Genomic DNA, 11,570 nt, shown 5'->3' with positions numbered 1-11,570 from the left:
TTTTCAAGGGAGCCCACAGGCAGTGATGATGAGAGGTTACGTCCCTCTCAAGGCTCTTCTCTCGTGTTTACGAACACTACAATCATGCCGAACCTCTCGCCACGACTTACCACGCAGCTCACCAACACCAAGGACCACATGTGTAATATATTTTGGTCACAGTTATCTACAACAAAAAATAGTTCCATCAAATGTGTACGATAAACGGTGACGTTACACTGGGTAACCAGAGTGGTCCGCTAATGTGTTGGGAGCACTGTGATCTTGGAGCGCGGCGGTGTTGTGTGCGTTGTATTCTTAACTTATTTTCTACGTAGCCAACCGTGTTGAGCGGGTGTTAGAACGCGCGCTGGCGTTAGAACGCGTGCACGCAAAGCACGCGTACCCGAGTTTCCACGCGCACGTTTTTCTTTCTATGCAGTCGAATCCCCCCTTAACAACACACTGGAGGTTGCCTTAAATCGCCTGCTACGTCGTCGGCTCGTTTATATTTGACATTTGGTCCGATAGCAGCGCTCTATCAGGCAGGGTTGATGGATCACGAAGAGAGCACATTAGCCACACTAGTCGGGTACTAAATGAGTTTATTCCGTCCTGGAAACGCGTAATTTTGTCGAGTGAATATTGTCCCGAATTATGTTTCGCGCTGAAACTGTTATTCATCACGGTGATCGTGACCGATGCCAATTCTAATGGTGTTTTAGGCGGGCCAGATAGCTAATATTTTGCGTAGCGAGTTGAATTTATACTTATCACTGGAGAAATCTAATCGAAAACCAACAATTAAGACCCCCGAGGTTGATTGCTTTCACTCACAGGGCAGAGTCAGCATAAAGGTCTACATTGCGTAAAGTCTCCTCGTAAAAGAAACTGTACAAATAGACGCTACGCATCATCAGCGAACCTCGTAAATGAAGTAATTTGCCTGCGGTTGACTTTCACAATGACTGTCACTATGATAGTGATAGTCACGTTAACGCACATAGAGAGCGGGCAAAAACACGCTGCTGGCTACTCGTGTAACGTAATGATGAAGCCGCGTGGAGATTAGCGGCGACTCGAGCGGGTTTCGAACCTTCACCCCCGTGGTGTCCGGCACACTGACGATCCCTTCGTTGAAGGAGCGCTGAGTTCGTGTTCGCTGATAGTCGTTTACAGCCATTCATCAATATAGTAAATGATTAAAGCTTCCCAATATCACGTCGGTCGTTGGGGTTGTTTGACCATACTTCATCGCGCCGGTCAGTGCGGGTTGGTGAAGGCGGGCGGGGGGGGTGGAGACCGGGAGTTGGGGCAGAACTGATTCATACATCGCTTGCCACTGATGTTAGTCGTGGGTAGGAAGCGAACTCGGGTCTCTGTGTTCATAGTGTAGTGTGCTGACCACGGTGCAACAACAACAACGACCGCCATTCGCCACTAAGTGGCGGTGACGTCACCACGACGCGTGTGTCAGGCTAGGTGCACGTTGAGGCCACGTGAAGTGTCAAACGCCCGCTGGCAGGAGGTCACGGGGCAGACCCAGCAGGTGCCACGGGTCGACTGACTGAGGTGACCGAGATGAGTGGCCGATGCACCACCTGTGCCCCCTACTGTGCCAACTTGCTGTGCTTTAGCCACCCGGCGCTCCGCTCGTTGTTGTGAGCGTCGCTCCTCCGCCTTCCGTTGTTGTTGGAGGGCGACTGCCTCCAACTGCCCAGTAGCGTCCTTCACGAGCCTCCTCCACAGAGGCCGATCTTGACACCGCTGGTACCAGTCATCGGCAACTCCACTCAGCTCCACGTCCTCCAGTACCACATCACTCCATCTCTTCTCTAGCCCGTGCCGCGCCCGTTTAGCCCCCTCGATCCGGCCGAACAAAATGCTGCTTAGGGCATGCGGTGGCTGGGCATGTGGGCTACATGACCCAGCCAACGCAGCCTTGCCTGCCGGAGGAGCTCACCAATGGGACTTTGTCCAGATCTTTCAAGGATTTGTGAGCTCCACACACATTTCCAGCCTGGGTAAACCCAGGATGAATCGTAGGCAGGCCAGCATAAATGTTTCTAACCGGCGAAGATGTTCCATTAGGGGGGGTCCACGTTTCGTAAGCGTATAGAAGAGAGGGAATGACTGTGGCCGAGAAGACCTGAAGCTTCGTGCGGAGCGAAAGACCAGGTAGCTGCCACACAGCGTTACGCAACTCTCTCACAAACAACAAGATATGAGATTTGTTTTAAATAAATAAAATAGACTGCATCGGCCTATGCGCCTTCTTACAGAGGTAACGGTGGTTCATTCGTAAAGATGTTAACGAAGTGCTTAGTCATCGATTAATATACATTATCTTAGCAGGTATGGGATGGTGCGTGTATGATTTTTTTATATTAATGTTCGTTTACTCAGGAAAGTCTCAATGAGTCTTCTGACTCTTTGTCAGGAGGGTCCTGCCAGGTTTTTTTTTGCAGGAGGAGGGGGTCGATACTTGCTGTTCATAATCCCAAACAAGTAATTTAAGAATAATCTATCATTTGCTTTTGTATATATCTATAAATATACGTTGGCACGCGTTAACGACCCTGAAACGCGGGGCCAGTGAATCCGTAGTCCACCGCCGAGAGGCAATCCTCTGAACGCGTCTCTGTGCCCACGCCTCGCTGTCCACTTTCGATCTTCTCAGCGCAACCATGAGCGAGATCTCATCAGCCGCTTCCTCCTCCGAACAACAACAACAACAACAGTCGACGACGGCTGTGAAGCACATCACCGTGTACAAGAACGGCGACGCATACTTCTCCGGCCGGCGCTTCGTGGTGAACGCCAAGCAGGTCGGCTCCTACGAGAACCTCCTGGGGGTTCTCACTCGAGGTCTCGGGGCCAACTTCGGCGCGGTGCGCTCCGTGTTCACGCCACGCGGAGGACACCGACTCTCGGCGCTCGGCGAGCTGAGCAGCGGCGGCGAATACGTGGCCACGGGTGCCGAGCGCTTCAAGAAGCTCTCGTGAGTGTCCGACTGAGCAGCAGAGACAACTACCACCAACTACTACTGCCATCACTACTACTACTGCTACCATTACTACTACCTACTACTACCATTACTACCACCAACTGCTACTACCATCACTACTGCTACCATTACTACCACCTACTACCATAACTACCACCAACTGCTACTGCTACCACTACTACTACTGCTACCATAACTACCACCTCTACTACCATCACTACTACTACTGCTACCATCACTACTGCTACCATTACTACCACCGTTACTCCAGTCACTCGCTCAACTGTGGTCACACTTCTGGCGCTACGACGATGATTCCGGTGCCTGTGTATTTCACTCGCCCATTCCTCCCCTCGTATTCTTAGGTTTTTTCGGTAAAGTCACGTAGGTAAAACATTAAAATTAATGAAAGTAAAATAAAAAATAAAATATATTAAAATTAATGAAAGTAAAATAAAATATATTATTTTATTTTACTTTCATTAATTTTAATGTTTTACCTACGTGACTTTACCGAAAAAACCTAAGAATATGAATCCTTGCAGTCACGAAAGCTTCAAATCTAGAATTCCTCCCCTCGTGTTGAGGACTCAATCTATCATCACACGTGACTTGCTGCAAACTCTTATCCTCGTATCCTTGTGAAAATGCAGATAAGAGGAATCATCCACAAATTGCACCAGATTCATCCTCTGATCCACACTCATCGACATTTTACTGCGTGGATTAACGTGGGTAATAGGATTCGCCAATAGCGCCCCATCAGTGCGCATAAGAGGAGGCATGGCTCCAATTTCCCTTGCAGTGAAGTTGATGCAGGTTGCGGAGACGTCTACGCTCTTCTCCATCATCAAATGCTCGTGTGCATTCATAAAGTCACTGCAGCAAAGACATTCATCTGTCCTTGCATGATCTCAGTGCTGGCTCAGCGCAGACCAGCGCCCACGGTGTTGATACAGAGTTCAGTTTTGCCAAGTTATCGATTTTGTTGCTAGTTCTAGCGACTTTTTGGATTTACCTAGAAACTATATGATGTAAATTATTGCGACTTTCCGAGACAATGAACTGATGGCAGATTTAGGAGCTATTACAGGTGTGTAATAAGAATCCGGTATCAGTTTACTCTGCGTAGTGCTTGGTTTCGTGGAATGATCAGTGACATGATTACAGACATTTATTAAGGATCCTGTGTCAGTAGACACTATGTGTAAAACTCGGTAAATTGTCTGGTGACCACAATTCCAGGTGTGTATTCAGGATCTTGCATCAGTTTGTTGTGCGCAGTGCTTGGTAAATTTTGAAGTGACATTGTTGACGACTTTAGAAGGTCGATCTAGCAGCATCGAGCAACTTGTTCCTTAGGCAATTTTCCACTTGTGAGAGTTGGCAAGACCAGGCACTAAACAGAGCTCGCAGCACCCACGACAATATTTTATGCTGCTGGGTTGTCCGTCACCGTGGAGGTCGTGGTTGTGGTGGTCGCGTTGCCAATGACCCCTTGTCCGGGGTACGCATCTACAGCAGTGTGACTGGAAACGCCGGTTACGCGTTTTGCCCCCCTCCCCATGCTCCCCTCGTGAATAAGTAATGCAGGAGGAGACACGTGTCAGTGATGGGCCTGGCACGTTCCTTGCTTAGCAACGCGTAAACATATCGAGCCTGGGAGGCGCACAGAAACGTGGAACGGCCCGACACTGGGCGCGATCCAACCCGGCTTGTCCCTGTCAGGCTATTGTGTTCTTTTCTGTTCAGGTCACGTTTCAGGAGCGATAATAATTACATGCGACCAGCGTCATGCGCAGGCAGACAACATGGACGTAAATCAAGCGATGGCACACGGGCAATATTAATGCGGTCCTCGTAAAACGTCGTGCTGCACAGCAAGTCCAGCGTCTTTTTGATATGAAATGACACGTCCCCCTGTCTTCGTGGGCTGCGTAGCTCCCACGCTAACCTTCCTTTATCGCACGCACATTGGCCTCGTTATAAACCCAGGGAGGGAGCACCTTTCCTGGGCAAGGGGGGGGGATCTTGAAAGAAAGTGAAAAACTAAAAAAAAAATATGTACGTAATTTTATACTTAAGTCAGTTACTTTGCTCATTGGTTTGAAAGTTCCATATGTGGTTATTGATACTAGGTACAATACAATACAATTATAATTCATGAAGTTACGAAATGTGGACGCATCTAAAGATGCCGTACAAATAAAGTAACATGCTCATCTTGTGTTCAGAGGCGTTTAAACATTGTTCACATGTTTTCCGTTTTAAAGCAGGGAATAAGGTGGAATTACACGAGCCACAGAAAGAGTTGAGATGTCATGAAGGTAGAAGAGTGAAGACACTTCATAGACAGTTTTGTGTTCTCCAAAGCATTCAATTTGCTTATAACTAACAAAAACTATAAATAATCAATACCCACACGCGCGATTCAATGCACGCATCTTGGGCGTAAGAATACATTTTAATCGATGACTCAATGCATCATTACATAGATATATGGCACGGATTTCACGGTTAATGTGATGGCTCGTTTGACAGTAAAGGGCTCGCTGAGGTGACTTGAGGATTCCAGAGCGGGGCTCGTGCACCGGAGGTCGGCACGGCTCCTCCGAACCCACTCTACCCGCTCATGCCATCACTCTAGTTCCCAAGCACCGCCCTTCTCGCGAGTGAAACTGGATCTGTCTCTCAATATCGAGGCCTCGAGGTATCATCCTTTCAGGAGACGATGCCGGGGCCATGTCAAGCCTCGCGTCAATCCTCACGCCAGTGGCGCCCCGCCACGTGCATTATTTATCGGCCATTAGTCACCCACGGTGGTGGATCGTGGAGCTCGGTTGAGAAGGCGGTAAATTCCGCCCCCCCCCCCCTGCAACCTTCTTGGGGTTTCTATTCTCAAGTAACTCGTGAATGTGTTTAAATTATTATAGCCATGCAATGATTCATCACCCCCCGCCTCCCCACCCTGCCAAAGCAATACGATTTTCACGATTAATAGATGCGATTCGTTTTGATTGCCCCCTTTATGGTGTTTATTGTGTTTTGTTGTCTGCTTTGTACGATGTCCTTTGCTACATTAGCCTAAATGTAATATCAGTTGACCGGCTTCTTCTTGATCTATTCTTCAACCTTCTGCTCATCCTCGCAGCACCGTGTGCAGTGGAAGCCTGTCACCAACGATCGTCCTCTGTGCATGTTCATCATATTGGAGATTTGTTTTGATTATTTCCAAGAGTCTGCTTTGACCATTTACATTTGCTGCCTCCTACGGTTACGAATTCAGTTGAGGTGTAATGGTAAGCACACTGGACATTGCTGGTTCGATTTACCAATATAGCTCTTTAAACAATAGTGAAGTTTCTTACATTCCCCTACTTCTGACCACCCAGCAGTGTAAATGGTTACACCAAAGTCGATGGGCAGGTCGCATTTGGTGGTGTAACATGTAGATATCCCTTCCTCTTCCAAGACCTCGAATCAGCAAGGAAGAGTAGGCCAAATACCCGCTCAAGAAATTCTCTAGAGCTCCTAATGGTGGAGGCGCCCTTCCATCAGCAGAAGCATGAGCAAGATTTTGTAGGGCTTCACATTTACCTTACCAGGAGCCTAAGGGATAAACTCTTGGCCCTCGCGCTTAGACATTGACTCGGGATTTCTGTCTCAGTCCTCGGACATTGTCGCCGAAATTACCCCCTGAGTTTGAGAGACACCCAGCACCAGGACTCCATCCTTGGTCCTCACAGAGTATGGGCTCTGCTCGTGCTTTGTGAGGACAGCCATTATAACACTCGGACAGGTGTCTCGTGTCACATTTCTAAGTGATGCGTGTAAAGATCAAATGACGGGAAAACAATCCGAGATGGCTTTGTGTGCTTAACTACGTCTCTTTGTGTCAGTGTTTGTTTTTAATGAATGACACTGGAAGGGGACCAGTTCCTAATGACTAATTGTGGTCACCTTCAGGAGAATTAGTTGAGCAATAATTTTAATTAAAAGAGCCAATATCTGGACGGTTTGAACAAAGGCTGCAACTAAAATGTAAAGACGATCATTACTGAGTGATGCATATTCTAATGATGTTCGAGAAGGGCTCGAAGATCAAGTTTGGCACAAATATAAAGTGAATGTATATAACTAGATGAATTTGATAACCCAATATTTCGGATATGAACCCCTGGAGAGTGATTGGATTTAGTTGAGAAGGTTACCAATTATTCGTAGTTAATACAACTAGGTGCCACTCGGGCTCATAATGGGCATGTCATCAGATAATTGAGTCAGTTTTCTCTAAGGACTTGAATTTGAGGCCTGGGACCGGTGTCTAAAGGTGTGACTTTCAACCCATAGGTGCTCCCTCTAGAGTCTACACCACTCATCTCTCGTGTGCTTCACTATCCAGTGCTCCCTTTCGATCACCCACTGTTACCTTTAAGAACAGCGCTAGAGGTGGTAAGAGCACAGAACTGGCATCGCTGACATCCTTCATTCAAACATGGATGTCAGCCATACGTGACTAAACTGCGTTTTAAAGTGTAACAAGCTCACGTTCTCTGCCAGTCACCAATGACTACACAAAAACATAACTTTAATTTTGTCTTTAAATTAATTTAGCCCATTTCCAGCTCTCAGAATTACAAATATTGGTTTCACTGCCTCGATTGTGTATCAAAGAGGGCATCTGAAGGGAACTCGGAAATTATGTGATATCTGCCTTCCTTCCACGAGCCGTTCTCTCACACGGGGTAATGCACCACTCTGCGAAAGCTGCGAAGAGACACTTTGTCTCACGGGATGATTCCAATAGCAAAACTGTCTCAAGACCAGCGATTATCAATTCCAGTCCTCGAAAATTCCCACAGTCCACCTCTTCATGATTATCAATCTTTGTTATGCAAAATAGGCTCCATCACATTGCATGCACCTGATGGTTGGTGATCATGGACAGCTGTACCGTTGGCGAGGGGTCATTAGGACTGGAGTTGAGGAAAAATATATGCCACCCGGTGCTACATCAGTGTGGCGTGGTTTGTAAATAGGACCCATCATGTGGTGTGTGCTTGTGTTGTGCAGGTACAAGCAGAATGGAGCAAAGAAGGAAAACCCTCCTCGGAAGGAGACAAACTCAGAGGAAAAATCCGTATGTGTTTCAAACACACATTCTGTCTCTTTCTCACAAAGATCCCCCCCCCCCGTGTGATTAGCACTGATTACAACCGGATAAGTGCACAAAGGGGTAGTGTGGTCAGTATTATGCCTTGCCACCTTTGTCTCCTCAATACTGATGTTAACTTACCGCATCAGGTATACATGTAACGTTCGTCGACCTAGGAAAGTTCCAAGACGAGATATAATAATGCTCACCATTCGTTTTGTTCGTGGCATAAATCAAATTTGGTTCACCGGTTTTGTAGCGCAGTGAGTTAACAAACTGTGCCACTGCTCTCCTAATGCACACACAACACACCCATACACAGTATGCTATTCGATGCACAATGTGTGAACACCCTATACTCTACAGTAAAGTGAAATTCACTTCCCACACACAGTGCATAACACACGGATGCTCATGAAGTAGGGTGTGAGTGTGTAGATCTAACACAAACCCTGCACTCGGTGCCTGAGACCCACTGCACACTCCTCAACATTTTGCGGACCCCATAATGATGCCTGAGGGTGGAGCAGTTGGTGCAGTGGTTCGCGCAATGATTGTAAATCCTATCAGCTTGTTCTTTACTCTGTCAGGAGCTGCCGTCCCAGACTCGCCGCCGCGTCGTCTCCTCGCGCTGGAAGCGGCCGACCGAGGAGCCTATCACCATCTTGTATGAACACTGACTCTGGCTCCAGTTTAATTCCTGAATGTCGATCACGAGCAGAGGTCGTGGGACCGAGAAAACTCACACCACACCCAATGAGGGCGTGAGTTCAATCGAGGGTTGCCATGATTTGGCATGACAATGATCTACCGACGATATAAAGTCTACGATATAATTATCGTGAGAAAAAATATTGTTATATAGTGCTTATCTCGGCTCATATATGTTTTTTCTTCATATTTATTAAATAACAAAAGTACAATAATTGAATAAATAAATAACTGTTACCTATGAAATGAGTGCTATCCAAACATTACTTTTCAGTAATTGACAGCATGTTGGATATATGACTTCATCACTGGTGTGGTTTCGCCCATTTAATTATTTCTTGTGTTTTTGACATGCACCACCTTGCTCACCTTAATAGCAGCTCGCTTGATGAGTGACCAGTCTCTTTGTGTGTGTGGGGAGCAGTGGTTCAGCGGTTAATCCGCCGTGCTACGAAACCGGCGACCCGATTTCGATTCCCGCTCACGGCCAATACCAGTGATGATTATCTGAACTGGTTCTGGGCCTCCCCTTGGTCAATTCGGCCTAAAATGAGTACCTGGTGCAGTGTGTAAACATTGCCACTGGGTAGACAAAGCCGGCCAGGCTAATCTTTGTATGTGTATGTGTATGCAGTGTGTTTACTAACGGAGACGCAGTCCGGCCTGCAGTCCGCATACTCCTCACGCAGAGGATTCTGGGTAATTGGGAGAATGTGCTCAAGGTCGTGACAGACAGGGTCGACCTACGCACTGGGGCTGCTCGCAGGTCTGCACAATTGCACATGCATGCACACACACACGTATACACACATGTATACAGCCACATACATACACACACAAATGTAGGCACATACATGTAAGCTCACACGACACTGCAGAGTAACTATGAATATTTATTTTAGAGAGGCAGTAAGTCATAAGCAGAGAAAAAATTAAGGTCTTGAGCCTGGACTGCAACAGGTACAGGGAGCCAAAAGCACGGATGGCTCTGGGAAGGGAGTTCCAAACTTTCGGGGCAGCAGAGGACCACGAGTGACCTGCCACTGAGCAAAAGTTGACTGGGGGCGTCTACTGAAAGTCTTGGCTGCTTGAGTGAGTGGAGGGGAGTAGAGTGCGATGAGAGGAGAAAGGTAGGCACGGACGAGACCATGTAGGAACTTGAAGATGGTGTGATCTTTAATTGGATCGGAAGCCAGAGGAGCTGTCGGAGTGTTGGGGTGGTATGTTTTATGAGTGTGGGTGCGTAATGTGGAAGCAGCATGCTTTTCCAGTGTTGATCATCAGTGGTGATCGCCCTGGCCTATGTCCTCTCACCTCCATCCTCTCGGTGCCCCTTAGGCTGTGCACTCTGGACGGCACCGCCGTCATGAGCGGATCTTTCCTGGAGAGTGGCCTCCATTATGTTGCCGTCGGCAAAGAAAAGTTTCGGAATCTTCCCTACGGGGAAGTTCCACACCCGAAATACTTCCCCCAGCCAGCGAACGGGTGCGTGGCGAGTGCACATGCATGCACGCAAACAAAAACAATGTGTACCCAATACTGCAAGCATCTTAAGTGCACTAATTTGGTAGCAGAAGGGAATATTTTGGACCTGTAACCACTATGTTTCTATATTTCGCAGGCTCACAGTCAATGCATACAGACCTAGCATTATCAAAGATTTGTATCGTGTAAAGTGTGACCCCACGAAAGATGATATAAGATTAACTTTGGCCCCCAGTAAGTGAAATGTTCCTCTGCAACACGAGAGTCACTAACTACAGCTGTATGGTAGCTGTAGTCCAGATACATGGTGTTATTTGAATAAAGATCACAACATAGCATAACCCTTTCGTTAAGGAAATCTGAGATCAATATTTGGGTTTATACAAATAGTAAATTAAATGTGGTCGGGTGACTCAGGGGTCACGATTAAACTGGGTTTTACATTTATTGAGTTGATGTTGTCAGCTCAGTCAACAAAATAACCTATCAAATAAACATTTTTTTTTTCACTTAATTTAGGTCAATTCCACTTCTACAAATGTAGAATATCAGTTTCATTGCCATACAGTGATGTTTCATGAAACTTTTTGCCAGTTTCAAAGTATGAAAAATAATAATAATAATAGGTTTTACACTTTCTGGCAATCAAACAAGTGGTCCTTATGGCGGTACTCCAGGGTACCAAACAATACCAAATGGCCGAGGCAATTAAATATTTTATTTTTGGGACACTTTTTTTTCCGCGACTGGGGTACCAATCAATCCGAAATCAGTGCTACTCCGCGATGTCGAAACGCATCGAGGACGATTGCGCTGAAACCCTAAACGCTCGTATGCACCATAGTGCATCGTGTACAGCTCGTCGAGATGAGTCGATTGCCGCATCGCCGACCATCAACAGACTAAAATTGACTGCATCACGGACATTATGCGAGAGCCGGGGTACTATGGTACCACGGGGTACATGTGTTAAGATGTTCAAACACCAAATAGATAATTTTGCAAGGAATCAAGTCTGCATTAACTACACGTGCTTGTGGTGAACATGCAAACAAACATGCTCTGATAATACATGCATTGCCTTTGACACTGACTGGCCTACACAAAAAGAAGGCTGTCTCTGGTATAGGCCAATCAGTTTCAAAGTCAATGCATATATTATAATCAAAGCATGTTTTTTTGCATGTTCACCACAAGTACGTGTGGTTAATGCAGACTTTATTCCTTGCAAAA

The sequence above is a fragment of the Lampetra planeri genome, chromosome 5 (assembly GCF_965212315.1).
Source record: "Lampetra planeri chromosome 5, kcLamPlan1.2.h2, whole genome shotgun sequence".
Lineage (NCBI taxonomy): Eukaryota > Metazoa > Chordata > Hyperoartia > Petromyzontiformes > Petromyzontidae > Lampetra > Lampetra planeri.
The sequence above is the reverse complement of the archived record's forward strand: the minus strand, read 5'-3'. Positions refer to the sequence as shown.